The sequence below is a fragment of the Pipistrellus hanaki genome (genome assembly GCF_964339955.1).
Source record: "Pipistrellus hanaki genome assembly, chromosome: 12".
NCBI classification, from domain to species: Eukaryota; Metazoa; Chordata; class Mammalia; order Chiroptera; family Vespertilionidae; genus Pipistrellus; species Pipistrellus hanaki.
Genome location: NC_140514.1, coordinates 32,047,553 through 32,062,320, shown reverse-complemented (window position 1 = coordinate 32,062,320; position 14,768 = coordinate 32,047,553). Strand labels below are relative to the sequence as shown.

The 14,768-nt window shown below is 49.8% G+C and overlaps 1 protein-coding gene across 5 annotated transcripts in view; it reads right to left on the bottom strand.

Moving 5' to 3' along the window:
• Positions 1-5,682: 5,682 nt before the first annotated feature.
• B3GNT2 (UDP-GlcNAc:betaGal beta-1,3-N-acetylglucosaminyltransferase 2) overlaps positions 5,683-14,768 on the bottom strand; it is a 202,103-nt gene continuing 193,017 nt past the window's right edge. For 4 of the 5 annotated variants that reach the window (XR_014796522.1, XR_014796523.1, XR_014796525.1 and 1 more), the window contains one exon: positions 5,683-6,769. The gene's annotated coding sequence lies outside the window, so the exon portion shown is untranslated. Of the gene's footprint in view, positions 6,770-7,154; positions 7,401-14,768 lie in introns of all 5 variants that reach the window. The other variant, XR_014796524.1, reaches the window with a different exon arrangement.

The window sequence follows — 14,768 nt, the reverse complement described above, 5'->3', positions numbered from 1 at the left end:
TGTCATCACTGCACTCCGCTGTCAGTTTATGACATTGTCAGTTTATGACTGTTCAGTAAACCATTCGGCCCACGATTTAGGCTGGATTTTAGATTTTGGCCCCTTCTCTGATTGAGTTCGACACCCCTATCCTAGAGTGATCTCGTTTGGAGCAGTCTTACTGACAAACAAGCGGTCCCCTGCCTATAGAGAAGAGAAGCTTCCACAAATGAAGAAAGAGGCTTAGCACCCGCCCCCTGCGCCCAAATAATGTTCCAGGTGACGTTTTTTTATAGCCTGGAAAACGGGCAGAAACACCTGGAACTTTCCTGTGTGTGTTAGGTGATCAAAGGAAAGAGCAGGCCAGCCTGGCCCAGAGCGGGCTCGTACCCGGCTCTCCGGCGTGGGCTCGCTCTCCAAAAGAACGGCTCCTTTTCATTTCAACGGCGATGGCAGTGCACACCTTCAGCTGGAGATCCGGCTGCTGGCTACAAGCACAGGCTCATGGGATCAGCATGGGTCACAGGAGGGAACCCGGCAATTTGGGTTAAGAAAACACTGGCCCCTGCCAGGGAAGCACTTTGGATTTCTCACATCCCAAGTCTGCTTTTGGCCTAAGCCGGTCTGGCTCAGTGGGTAGAGCGGCGGCCCTGTGGCCTGAAGGGTCCTGGGTTTGATTCTTGTCAAAGGTACGTACCTCAGTTACCTCGGTGGTAGGCTCCATCCCCCGCCCTGGTCAGGGTGCTTGCAGGAGGCAACCATTTGATGTGTCTCTCTCACATTGACATTTCTCTCTGCCTCTCCCCCTCCTTTCCACTCTCTCAAATAAATAAATAATAAGTAAAATAACTTAAGTCAGCTTTTGTATTCAGAAAGATGGGAGCCAAAAGGTCCTGAGTCTGAACCCAGAGCAGGGCCTCCCCCCATGCTCCGGGGCCCTTGGCAGGAGGGCTCCATAAGGGTATCTTTGGATTCTGAAGACGGAGGGCGCTAGAGAAGAGAAAAAGGTCAGACATATTCATAGACCCGAGACACACACACCGCCCCCCCCAGGTCACCTCCTGTGTCATCTCCTACAGCAGCTTATCCCAGAGCCACAGCCCCAAGGACACCCACAGGCAGGGACAGGGACTGCCTCCGCCTTTGTTCCTTTACACCTGTAATTCCTTCTCTGCTCAGGTCTCCTCTTGGCCTTCTCCCTCGCTGCAATTAGGTCTCAGCACAAATGTCATCCGCTTATAAAAGTGTGCCTGAGCCCAGCTGGTGTGGCTCAGGGGTTGAGCATCAGCCCATGAACCAGAAGATCATGGTTCGATTCTCAGTCAGGGCACATGCCTGGGTTGAGACCTGGATCCCCAGTAGGAGGTGTGCAGGAAGCAGCTGATCAAAGTTTGTGTGTGTGTGTGTGTGTGTGTGTGTGTGTGATGTTTCTATCTCTCTATCCTCCTCCCTTCCTCTCTCTAAAATCAATAAGAAAAACCTTTTTTAAAAGTGTGCCTGATCAATTACCCTATCTAAAATAGCCTTACAAATCCTCTGCCTGATTTCCCTTCATTGCACGTTACCACTTCCATTGTATTAGACCAGAGGCCAGATGCACGAAATTCATGCAAGAATTTAGGCCTTCCTTCCTGGCTGTGGGTACTGACTTCCCTCTGGAGCCTGGGACCCGGGCTGGCTTTCCTCCAGCCACCACCGGGCACCCGGACTTGGCTTCCGTTCAGAAAGACATCCAGTCTAATTAGCATATTACCCTTGTATTATTATAGATACACATAGACCTAATAACTGCCTCTACCTTTAAAATGTAAGATGCTTTGGAGCTGAGTGCAGATGTTTTTATTTTCAGCCAGCTCCCCAGGTCTTAGGACAGTGCCTGACTCATAAAAAACGGTGCAGTAAATATTATATTTGTTGAAGAGGGAATGCATCTTAAAGTTAGGGTTGAGTCAAACACCAAATAGCAGGTATTTCCCTGGGCAAATATGGCCTCACCTAGGAGACATGTGAAAGGGGGGCAGTGTTTGTAGTCATTTTGAGGACAGGCTGATGTGGGGTGAAGATGCCAAGATTCAGGGCTTGTGCCCCAGCAGCATCAGACACCGTGGGTGGGCACAGCCCAGAGGGGGCATTCAGGAAGCAGCCAATCCAAGATTCTCTATCATCATCATCATTCTCTCTCCTCTTTCTCTCTCTCTCTCTCTCTCCTTCCTCTCTGAAATCAATACAAACATTAAAATATATGTTTTATGACGAGGGGTCATTCTGAAGGTACAATTTGGTACTAAACGATATTTCTTCTGAATTGTAATACCGCTCCATCAAATGACAACTCTGAACTTCCTGCGACAGCATTGCTCAGGGAAACGTTCTGGGGTGATGGCAGTGCCCTGTTCCTGTGCTGTCCCATGCAGCGGTCGCTGGTCACACCGGGCTTGAAATGCATCACGTGGCTGAGGAAGTGAATTTCAAATTTAACTGATTTACATTTAAGTATAAATGCTCACATGTGGTTAGCGGGTATTGTTTTAGGCTAGTGCTATTCTAGAACCTTGTATATAGAAATACGTAGTACTCTGGAATATAGGTGAAAAGTGGAAGAGAAGGCAGGAGGGAGGGGACACACACACACACACACACACACACTCACTCATGGATGCTGGCTGTAATTCCTCTCACAGCCACAAGATGACACCATTGCTCAAAGTCTTTACTCGGCAAAGTAACTCAAACTAGTTTAGGATTTCTGCTCCCCTTCTTTCCTTCCTTCCTTCCTTCCTTCCTTCCTTCCTTCCTTCCTTCCTTCCTTCCTTCCTCCCTCCCTCCCTTTTTCCTTCCTTATCTCTCTTCCTATCATTATTCTATTCCTCCCCCTTCCTCCTTCTCTCCTCCTTCAATACAGACGTTTTTGCTGGACTTGAGCAATGCCGTAGGTAGCAGAGCCTGTTTTGTGAAGCTCAGTGATAAAGATCCTGAGACTGATCTCTGGCTACACAAGCCGCAGTGGGTGACTCACTGGACACGACTGGAAAGGCTGGATGCCCCTGTTTTGTTTTTTTCCTTCTTCTCTCTGGGCCCTGCTGTTCCTGGCCTAGGCCTGGCCCTCCGCTTGGGCGGCAGGGATGATCTTGTTCCCTCCCCCTTGTCCTTCTCAAGTCCTTTCTTCAACCCCCCCCCTCCCCCCATCCCTCCCCACACACACACACTCCTTGGAAGCTTCAGCCCTCACATTCGGTTCTAGGAGTCATCAGAAAACCTAGAGAAACCAGAGACTGCCTCCAGGTTGGGGCTCTGAGGTCTCCTTCATAGTTCAGCCTGAGAAAGCGGAGTCGGTGCCGGGGGGATGGTGAGTGGGACGAGCAGCATTTTCCTGAGGTGTGGGGAGTTGGGGAGTAAATCTCCAGAGATGGGGCAGGGCCACAGGCTCATTCCAGCACTGCAGGATCCGGGCCACGGAAAACAAGCACACAAAGGGAACTTCAAAGCCCTTCCGCCCGAAGGAGTGGGCAGGTCCTATTCGGACGGTTTTTAACTTTGCACCAAAAGCCTCTTAAGAGCTTTCCAATGGCCCTGCAGCTCTGAAAACACCAAGGGCCCGTCCGCTCTCCACGGAGTCAGGATTCACAGGGCCCTGACGGCAGAGTCGAGCGGGGCAGAGCCCAGAAGCTGGGGTCTAGCTCTGTCCTCCTGCCTAAGAAGGGAGGCTGACTTCATCTCTGCAAACCGGAATCTGATCCGTGCACCCCACTTCAGCCCCGTCTCCTCCCCACGCCCCGGTCAAATCCTGACCCAGCGACTCTGGCGCAGGGCGTGGTGAGAATCGCTAATCACTCCCTTAGGAGGCCCTCCTTTATCTCCGATAGGCACCGGGATCAAAGGAGGGCATTTATGGCTCAGAAACAAACCTGCCATTCTCTCCCCCGGTATAACAAAGAGTAAGAAGCGCCTAAGCCTCCTTTCCTCACCCATCTCTCCCTGCCCAGGCCTCTCTGTCTGAGCTGTCCCTGGACAAAACAAACCCTTCTCCCTACTCCTCTCCCTTGTTGTGAGAACTAGGTCAGGTCAAACCACTGTCTGCGCCGCCCCAGGGAGCCCGGGCTGCAGCTGAGCTGCGGTGAGTGGTGCGGGAGTGAGGGGTGCGGGTCCCTCTGTCGGGGGAGGACAAGAGGTTCCTGACCTCCCTGGGGAAGTTAGCGTCTTTGCTTTTGCCTAGGTCCGTGGTGGGCAAACTTCGGCTCGAGAGCCACATGCAGCTCTTTGGCCCCTTGAGGGTGGCTCTTCCACAAAATGCCACGGCCTGGGTGAGTCTATTTTGAAGAAGTGGCGTTAGAAGAAGTTTAAGTTCAAAAAAATTGGCTCTCAAAAGAAATTCCAATCGCTGTACTGTTGATATTTGGCTCTGTTGACTCATGAGTTTGCCGACCACTGGCCTAGGTGTTCATATCAGCAGCCGCGTCCTACGGCCTGGGGAGGCAGGATACCCGGCGCTGGCACTTATTCGCTGTGGGACCGTTAGTGAGTTACTTAACATTTATAATCCTGTTTCCCAATCATTAAATGGGGATCATAACAGCATCTAAATTGTGAAAGATAAATAAGATGAAGTATGTAAAATGTACATACAGGGCCTGACACAAAATAATGTCAACTACATGTGTCAATACCTCAACATCCTTATTTTATTTCCAAGAACCTCGAGCTGGAGTGCAAACGGAATCATCCATGTTCTGTGGTGGCTCTCAGAGGTGCAGACGTGACAGGAACCATCCTGTGGGGGGGGGGGGGGGGTCCTGGGCCTTGAGGAGGCTGTGGGAGGGGCCCAGGTCCGTTTCTCCACCGAGGCACCATTGGCATTTTGGACAAGGTAATTTTTTGTTGGGAGGGGCCATCCTGTGAATTTTAGAATGTTTAGCAGCATCTCGGACCTCTTCTTACTATGGGCAATTATTAGCAACCTTCTAGTTGTGACAATAAAAATAAAATTAAAAAAACAACATGCCTCTAGACTTTGCCACATGATGGGGGGGGGGGCAAAATGGCCCTTGGTTGAGAAATAATGGTCTGTGCAGGTAGGGAAGTTTGGGGGCATCCATCCCCAAAGGCACCTGGCTGAGCCGAGCTGGGAGGCAGGAAGGAGTGTGATCGGGACGGAGGCTCCCCTTCCGCAGGCAGGACTCATGTTGGCCCTCAGGGCTGAGACCAGGGGTTGGCCTTGGGACACGCCCCACCCCCATCCCCTCACAATCCCCCCCCCTCCCCCGCCACACCCCCTGATTTCCCCTAGTAAACCTGTGGCCTAGGATGTGAACTTCCAGCATTCCTGTCTACAGTAACCAGTCTAAAGGAATAGTGACCAATCAGAGGGCTATCAGGGCACTAGGATTTGGCAGCCTTTATAGGGAAAAAGAACTCAGTGGGACCCTCCCCCCCCTCATGTGGGAGACCATTCTGTGGGACTCTTTCCCTCTCCCCACGCGGGAGTCTGTACTTGTACTTCAATAAATCTCCACCTTTGCTGTACCACCTCTGTCCGTGGATTCATTCTTCGGTTCCGGCGGACAAAGAATCCGGGTTCCAGTCCGAAAATTCCATTTCCGTAGGAAGGTGTGGGCCCTTTGGGTTTCTGTCTGTTTCCTAAAGGCAGGGAGGAATTTTAAGGGAGGTCTCAGGGGAGGATCTCAATAGAATATTCACATCAGCTTTGCAGGTGTGTCCTTTAATACGATGATTCATCGAAATGAGCGAGTGTGGAGAGTCAGCGTCACGGTCTCTGGCGATTAGACGGTGCTAGGGTAGGGGGTCCTGATACAAGTTGGTTTCACCTGTTCACTTTGGTTTTGCTGCTTTTCTGGGCCAAAGCTAAAACACAATTGACGCCTAGATGTTCTAGTTTGACCAAAACTCTTGTCTCTGTGGTCAACAGACCGGAAGCTTTGTTCCAGAAGCTTTATTAGATGCTGGTCAGACCCTCCTTGTTCTCAGGGCCAAAGGTTAAGGAAGTGGTCGTGCTGGGAGCAGGAGGCAGGTGAGTCTGGATGGAGCCCATGTGAACCCGTTATCTTCTCAGTTCCCCATTCCACCTGCTAATGAATTTTTATAGCTTCTCACTATCCTGCCTCCCCATGGCCTGAGGTCCAGCGGTTGTGTTTCTGTGGATCCTTGGGGTGAGGGGGCTGTGGAAGGAAAAACTTTTCCTCTACCAGCTTAGGTTTGAGGGGTGAGGGCAGGGGCGGGGGCATGTGAGTTAACTAACAATAGACAGATTCACAAAAGAAAAGGTGAGGTTTGCACGCATACTAAAAGTGGGCACAAGGACTAATGAGTAACTCACGGAATAACCAGAGGTAAAGGTTCAGATTCCAGTTTAACCAGAGCAGGGATTAGGGCTTTTGTCGGGTTAGGATGAAGGCTCTGATGAGGCTTGGCTTGTTGACACAATTTCTTTGGGGGCCTCCCCGGAGCACTGGGGATGGGGTCGGAGCAGCTGATTTCCCTGAAGCTCCAGGCCAGGGGTCTTCAAACTACGGCCCGTGGGCCACATGCGGCCCGCAGAGGAGTCTGATCCGGCCCGCCAGGTTTTTTGGGCAGTGAGCGCAGCCAAGGTGTTACAGTAGGGATTAGTGGTTCATATAGTCCGGCCCTCCAGCTCTCTGAGGGACCGTGATCTGGCCCCCACTTTAAAAAGTTTGAGGACCCCTGCTCCAGGCAGTCAGGTGAGATTTCTAAGGAAAGTGCAGGTGAGATTTCTTTCTGGTCTGTCCTCGGGTTATTGGTTCATCCACGGAAGTACCTGGGGAGGGAGAAGGAGTGAGAAAAAGAAATGGGGGTGAGTGACTGTGACCTTTGGGAGCCCCAATATTTCTGCCTGTCAGAGGAGGCCAAACCCCGGCCAGGAAGCATTTCCAAACATGAGCAGGAAAAGCCGCTCCTCGTTGCTAAATGCTTCGTGCAGGTTATTTATTGCTATGTAATAAATTACCCTAAAACGCCACGGCTTTAAAAACAAACGTTTAACATTCCTAAGAGTATCTGAGAGCCAGGAATTTGGAAGCCGCTAAGCTGGCGACTCCGGGTTTCTCAGGAAGCCACTGTCCTCTGAGCGCTTCACTGGGGCTGGAGGGGTGCATCCAGGATGGCTCCTCACAGGCCGTGGACAGGGGGCCCTGGTTCCTCACCCCGCGGACCCCCCATAGGGCTGCCATGGTGTCCGGTGTCCTCACAACACAGCAGGGGCTCCTTCCAGAGGGAGCAGCCCAAGATGGAAGCTGAGGCGGAAGTCTGATGGCTCTGGTGAGCTAGCTGACCTCTAAGGCACCTGCCGTCTCTTCTGCTGCATTCTGCTGGTCACGCAGACCCATCCAGCTCCAAGGAAGGAGACCACACAACATGACAGCCTGGCGGTGGGGATCGCTGGGCACCACCTGAGAGGCGGGCTACCGATTTTCAGTTCTCTCTCCCGGAAGAAGGTTCACCTGGGCACCTGGTTCAGGCCCAGCCTGGCAGGAGCCTCTGAGACCGAACGCCCAATGCACTGGGGGATCTGGTGCTGCTCCCCATGGCCTCGGTCTCCCTCCTCGCTGAGCAGCACGGCCGCTCAGAGTTGGGTGAACCAGGCCCATTTGTGGTGGAGTGAAGGCTAAATGCCAGGCACTGGGAGGGAGAAGCCCTGGGCCAGCGAGCCCTTCTCCGAGCCAGGACTGGGATAGGAAACCCTCTCGCCGGGTGTGCGTACACACACACACACACACACACACACACACACACACTCGCGCACACACGTGCATGCACACACACACACACACACACGCACACACGGGCATGCACACACACACGCACACACACGTGCATGCACACACACACACACACGCACACACACGTGCATGCACACACACACAGTAGGGAAACATGTGATTGTAAAAGTTTGCCCAAGATGCAGCGGAGGGGAGCAGGATGAGGCTGGGGCAATTCCGCAGGCCTCATCAAGGAGGTAGGACACTGGTTAAGTTCTAACACGATCTGCCTGAGCCCAGAGATGACGAACTATAGACATCTTCCCACTCCTTCCCGTTGTTTCTTGCCTCCCAGCCATTGCCTGTGCTCGTCCCTCCAGCAAGACCACCTCTCCCCTTCCTGTTAACTCCTCTTATCCCTCCAGATTCAGCGAGGAGCACCGCCTCCAAGAAGCCATCCCCGATGCCCTCCCATCTGAAGTAGCCGCCCGCCTCCGTGGTCTCCGAGCACCTCACACTCACAATCCCCCCGCGTGGCCACACGCACTGCTCGCTCCCCACGACCCTGAACCTCCCTGAGGGCAGGCGACAGCGTCCGGTTCAAACCACGTGGTGCCCAGCACAGTTCCTGGTGCAGACGCTGCGCTGAATGTGTTTGTAAAAGGATGGGCTCGGGAGACAACAGAGAACTCATGGTCCTTCTCCCTCTCATTGTCTTCGAGCAAACTCAGAGCGGTCGCTAGAACCGCTCTCCTCTGCCCCTTCCCATCCCGAGAAAAGGTAGCCTGGGCCGTTCTAGGTAGGAGCGTAGAGCACGTGTGCGAAGCAGCTTTGGGTGCAGAAGGCGCCAAAGGAAAGGTGGGCGGGAGCAGCATCTGTTCCCAGGACATCCTGGCTTTGCAGGAGGAGCTGGCGGCTAACACCGGGCGGAGCCTCCCCGAGCTGACAGCCTGTGGGAAAATCTCCTGGCCCCGCAGGCTCCCTGATAGCGGTCCGCGGGGCTGGAAGGAGGCTGTGTTTACAGAGACTCAAGGCCGCCACATGGAGTGACCCAGCAGGAGCTCAGCCATTGGAGAGTCACAGGGGGTGGAAGGCCCGGACACTCCAGGTCCCCTGGCGCTGCCCCGGGCCGCCCGCTGGCCCGCGCTGCCCGGAGGCCCCCTCGCTGCCACCTCGGGGCACGTCTCAGGCCTCTCATTATTCACAGCCACTCGCTCGGTTCTTTTTCCACCTGCGTCAGGTTAATATTTTACATATTAACTTGTGTTTTGTTTTGGTTCTGTTTGCTGAAACCTCATGTACGCAGAAGGAATGAGCTGTCTCCTTGTTCCAAAGCACACCATCTCTATCAGCCCCGGCACGGCTCACTTTTACCTACATTTGTTTTTTTTTAACCTCTTCACCCCATCCCCAATCTCACTTTTCTCCTCTTACCATGCCTGTGATTCTGTACGTCCCACTCCTCTGTATTTCCATTTGTATCAGGCCCGGTATTGGTATTATTGTGTGCCTATTTAAAAATAATAATAATAATAATAATAATAACCTTCAGTGTTCTTTTGTGCGCATATCACTCCCTCCTCACTTTTTTCCAGGCAGGGCTCTGAGGTCTTGAGATGGCTCCACGTTGACGGAAAAGAATATGGAGCTGAGCACTCCCTTTTGCCTGCTGAATAGCACTCGTCTGCAGAGCACACGGTTTATTGTATCTGCTTTACTATTCGTAAACTTCTGGGTGTTCCCAAAGCTTCACTCTTACAAACGATTCTGCGAGAACATACTCCCTCACACATGTTTCCTTGGGGAGCTGGGCAGGAGTCTCTCTCTGGGCTCGGCACCCAGGAGGGCTGGGCGTGGGGTGGGTCCATATTCCATTTCACTGAACACTTCCAAGCTGCTGCCGGGAAAGCTTACACCCATCCACAGCCCCGTGAGCGTTTCTGTTTTCCTCCACCTTTGGCAGAACTTGATACCATCCAACTTCTTCATATCAGCCAGCCCGATAGGTATACGATCCAATGCTACACCGGAAGGCTGGTAGCAACCATACTTGGGTAAAAAATGCCGTGTAATATCTTAACCTTGCTGTTTTGGGTTCTGTACTCATGTAAACGTTTCTTTGATTTTTTCCTGAATGTATGGATACTATCCCAATACTCCACTGAGGATGGTTCGAATCTCCCATTGATTGTGATCTCACTGGTCATCGAAGCACGTTCCTGGGACCCAAGACCGTTCCATGATCCTAGATGGCCTCCGTAGCTACTGATAGTGCATTCCTGTTGACTCAGTGGTCTCAGAATCTGGATAGCACGATTATTCTAGATTGTCCAGGTGGTCCCAGATAAGGATAATGTGTTTCTGTCGAGTCAGTGATTCGTAGCTACTTTAGATAACTAACTTTCTCAGTGTCACTTCTGTAAAATGCTTTTCTCGAAACAGGTTCCTCATTCCAGACCCAAAGATGCAATCGATTCCTTTGTGATATTCTGCCAATAGAAGCCAGAGGGGCAAGCTGTTCGGGGCTGCGAGATTGGGAGCTTTAGCCCCTCGTGTGCTACCGGCCTTTAATCAATGACTCCATAATTCGACGTTTTTGAGGCGTCCTTGGTAAGATGGGGGTTACACTACAACACATCTTAGCCGGATTTTCCTTCCCAGCCCCATCTGTGTCTTTATTGGAAATGCCAGGGTGTGCTGCGCTCACTGCCTCAGGGGAGGGGTGTGATGGCTAAGAGCAGGAGGGGGTGCAGGGGTGTGGCCCCTGGGGGATAGGGGGGGGGCTGGACTGAGGAGATGAGAGGAACCCTCAGAGGTCCCTACCACCTCTAGAAACCTTCCTCTCCCTTCTTTCTGTTTGACTTTAAAAGAAGTATTGTCTTCCTTCCTGGGTTTTGCCTTTTTTAAAAAAAACAACATTTGCTTGTCCTCATAAATTAGTTTTCTAATGGATTTTTCGTCTCATGCTTTTGAGTCTCGAAATCCTGGATTCTCGGGGGACTAAAAAGGATTCATGGCCCAGAAAGAAGATTTGCGAGAAAAACCTAGTGGGAAAGAGCTGAAGAGCGAGCAGCTCCTTTGAGCCAGCCCCACTGGGTCCAGCCATGGCGGTCGGGCCGGGAAGGAGAGTACTGGAAGGAAGGAGAGGAAAGTTCCCATGGGCTACAAACCCAAACGCTGGCCGTGGGGAAGGAGGGTGCAGGGTTAAGGTTAGGGTAAGGGTAAGGGTAAGGGTAAGGGTAAGGGTTAGGGCCAGGCTGCGAGCAGATGCCGCCCTATAGCACTTCCCAACAACCCCCGCTGGTTGCTGCAGGGTGGAGGTCTGGCCTCTTACCAGATCCTTCCATTTTCTTCCAGAGAACCCAAAGCTCAGAATGTTTATGTGGAAATTCTCCTCTAAAAAAAAATTTTTTTTAAATAAAATAAAAAGGTAACTATGGAAAACTTCAAACATAGTGAAAATCGGCAAATCAATATCATGAGCCTGCTTGCCCTTATCACCAAGTGTCAACAAGCACCAACTCATGGTCAGTGTTGTTCCATCTGTAATCCCACCCACGCCCCCCTCCCCCGAATATTGGGAAGTAAATCCTAGACTCACCCATTTTCTTTGTAAAAATAAGGACTCGTGTTTCTAACCATAACACAGTGTCACAGCTAAATAAACCCCGGTAACTCCACATTAAATAGCCTGTCAGTGTTAACATTTACAATTTTTTCCATGAAGGTCACCAATGTTTATAGAATTTTATATTTTTACAGTTTGTTTGGAATGGGATCCAAACAAAGTCTGCACATGGCACATGATTGATGTTTTTACGTTTCCTTCGACCTATAGGCTCACTCCCCTTCTTTTTTGTCCCTTGCAATGTATTTGTTAAAGAAGCCAAGCCCTGGGCCCTGACTGGGTAGCTCAGCTGGTTAGAGCATCAATCCCGATACCCCAAGATGGTGGGTTCAATCCCGGTCAAGGCACATACAAGAAGCAACCAATGAATGCATAAATGAGTGGAACAACAAATCTGTCTCTCTCTAAAACCAATTAAAAATTGTTTTTCTAAAAAAAAACAACAACAACAAAAAAAACAAACAAAGAAGAAGCCGTGCCTGTGGTCGTATAGAGTTTCCCACAGTCTGGGTTTTGCTGGTGTCATTTACATGCTCCTCTGTCTCCTGCATTTCCTGCAAATTGGTAGATGGATTTAAAAGCGAAAGCTCTCATAACAAAATGTTCCTAACCTTTTGAAAGGAATCTTTAAATACTGTCTGAGCCAGACAAAATATCTCCTGGAACTGGACATGACCCGCATGCTACTAATTTGCCGCCTTAAACTTAGATGTTAGCGGGTCACTGGCAGAAGGATGCAGGGTCCTCTGACCTGAGCCGAGCCCCAGAGACTGCAAGATCAGAATGAAGATGAAGGATCTGTACGCCTCACTTTCCAGGCAGAATCCCTCTCCGAGAGGTGGCAAACCCCAGGGATGAAAAAGGGGTGAGCACTGAGTGGAGGCAGACAGAGCCGGTCTGAGGCCAGCACAGAAGTGGAGAGATGCCTGGGCCCAGGCCACCAAGGAGCATCTGCCCTGCCCCACCCCCGGGCCTTGGGAGTCCTCCAGAAGTAGGCAATCCGAGGAAAAGGGGCAGGCCCCACAGGCTGGGATGAGGAGCAAGACAGCTGATGAAGTGGAGACTCGATGAAATTTCCAGTTAGTTGCATTCAGGAAAACAGAAACATATGTTTCTTCCTCTCTAGAGTTTGGAGTCTGCAGTTTCTACCCATTTCTACCCACTCCAATGGGGGCCGTCAGGGACCCCCAGGACGCCTTTGCAGCACATCTTGGAGAGGAGTGGCCCCTTCCGGTGGGAGACCTGGACTGGGAGATGAGAGGAGCCCTCAGAGGGCTATGACGAGGCTAGAAACCCTCCCCTTCCTCCTCTCTGCTTGACTTGGATAGAAGCATTGTCTTACTTCCTGGGTTTTGCCTTTAAAAAAAAAAAAAAAAAAAATCTGTGTGGCCTCAGAATTAATTTACTAATGGATTTTGTTTTCCAATCTGCACTGAGGCTCTTAGATTTTGGTAGAAGAATTTTGGCGGTGTCCATTTACTATGATGTTTAGTCATTTTCTGGGCTCATATTTTATATTTCCTGTTTCTTTTCCATTATGTCTCTTGCTTATTTGTATCTCATAAGTAAGTACTTGTGGTAAGTCACATTTTCCTTTCCAGCAGTAACAGGCAATTAACTTAAAACAATGAACGTTTTCTTGTCTATATTTGGTTCTATCAACAATCAGAACTTTCAACTTTCATCTATGAGAAACAAAATAATTTTGCTTTTCACTGCCTACCAGATAAAGGCAAAAAGTATTCAAAGGAATGAAAAAGTTATCATATGATGGAAAAGACATGTTTAATAATAAAATACTAAGAACATTGAATACCAATGACGTGTCTCCCCCTCCCCCCCCCCCAATCTAGTTACAAAATACATAAAACAAAAATGGGTATAAGTACAAGGAAAGTTCTTCTAGGAAAACAATGACAGTAAGGTATTTTACTGGCCTATCCTCAATTATGTTTGAATTCCGCTACATAAAAATAGAAGTGCAAATATGGCAGCTTAACCAAATAGGGTATTTTCCCCAAGTAGCAAGAACACGGCAGGTCTGACAGGCCTCAGGGACCAGTACAGAGGTTTGGGAAATTATCAAAATTCAGGCTCTTTCTAACTTCATGCTCTGCTATAGCGTGTTGTTTTGACCTTGAAAGGTAGCAGAATATGCCACCCCAAAATGTGCCACTCTGGCATAAATATTATTTTGAGCTGCTAAAGGCAGTTGAGAAGTAAATACAGGCCGTAGCCTGTTTGATTCGGTGGATTAGGTGTCAGCCTGCAGACTGAAGGGTCCTGGGTTCGATTCCAGTCAAGGGCACATACCCGGGTTTTGGGCTTAATCCCCAGTAGGGAGCGGGCAATGAATCTCTCTCTCATCACTGACGTTTCTTTCCTTTTAATATAGTTTATTGATTTTTTACAGAGAGGAAGAGAGAGGGATAGAGAGTTAGAAACATCAATGAGAGAGAATTATCAATCAGCCGCCTCCTGCACACTCCCCATTGGGGATGTACCCACAACCAATGTACATGCCCTTGACAGGAATTGAACCTGAGATCCTTCAGTCTGCAGGCCGATGCTCTATCCACTGAGCCAAACTGGTTTCGGCTCATCATTGATGTTTCTCTCTCTATCCCTCTTTCTTCCTCTCGGAAATCAACAAAAATATATTTAAAAAAAAAAAGGGGGGGGGGGGAGGAGATAAATACAAGAAAAGCTCTCTTGCTTTTCTTCAATGTTCTTAGTATTTTATTATTAAACATGTCTTTTCCATCATATGATAACTTTTTCATTCCCCCTATTTTCCTAAAAGCATGACATAAATTTTTAAAGGTGTCCCCTCCCCCCTCTCTACCAGAAAGAACAGAAGTTAGTCATTAGAGATAATTCTAAACACTTACTAGTCTGGATACAGCACAGAGGAGTCTACTATATGCAGCCAACTGAAGTACTACGTAACAGGAATTTTCAGCAAGATCCACACCTCCCTCTCTAACTCACTGACTTCTCTGCCTCCCCTTTGATGGCGACACACTGTGTCCCCATCTCTCTGGCCTGTCACACCAGCTGTTTTCTTAACTACTCTCTCTCTATTTCAACAACACTCCCACTGGTTGGTTGAGTGGTGCCCTTCTCAGCTCTGCCAGAAACCAGGGTCCTACTAATTATACTCATGGATGCTCCTCAGCTCTTACGTTAGCTTCTGAGGCGGTCCCAGCCCCTGAGAAAAAATATCTTAGAGACAGAATTAATAGATCTCTTGTGCTGTGTATGATTTCCAACTGTCCATGGCAACTTCCCATATGGTCTCATACATCACATGCTAGGCCACAAACACAGTCTCAAGTACTTCAAAAAGAACAGAAATGATATCTGCTATGTTCTCTGGCCAAAATAGAATGAAATATAAAGTAACAACCAAAGCAAATAAAAATAAACCA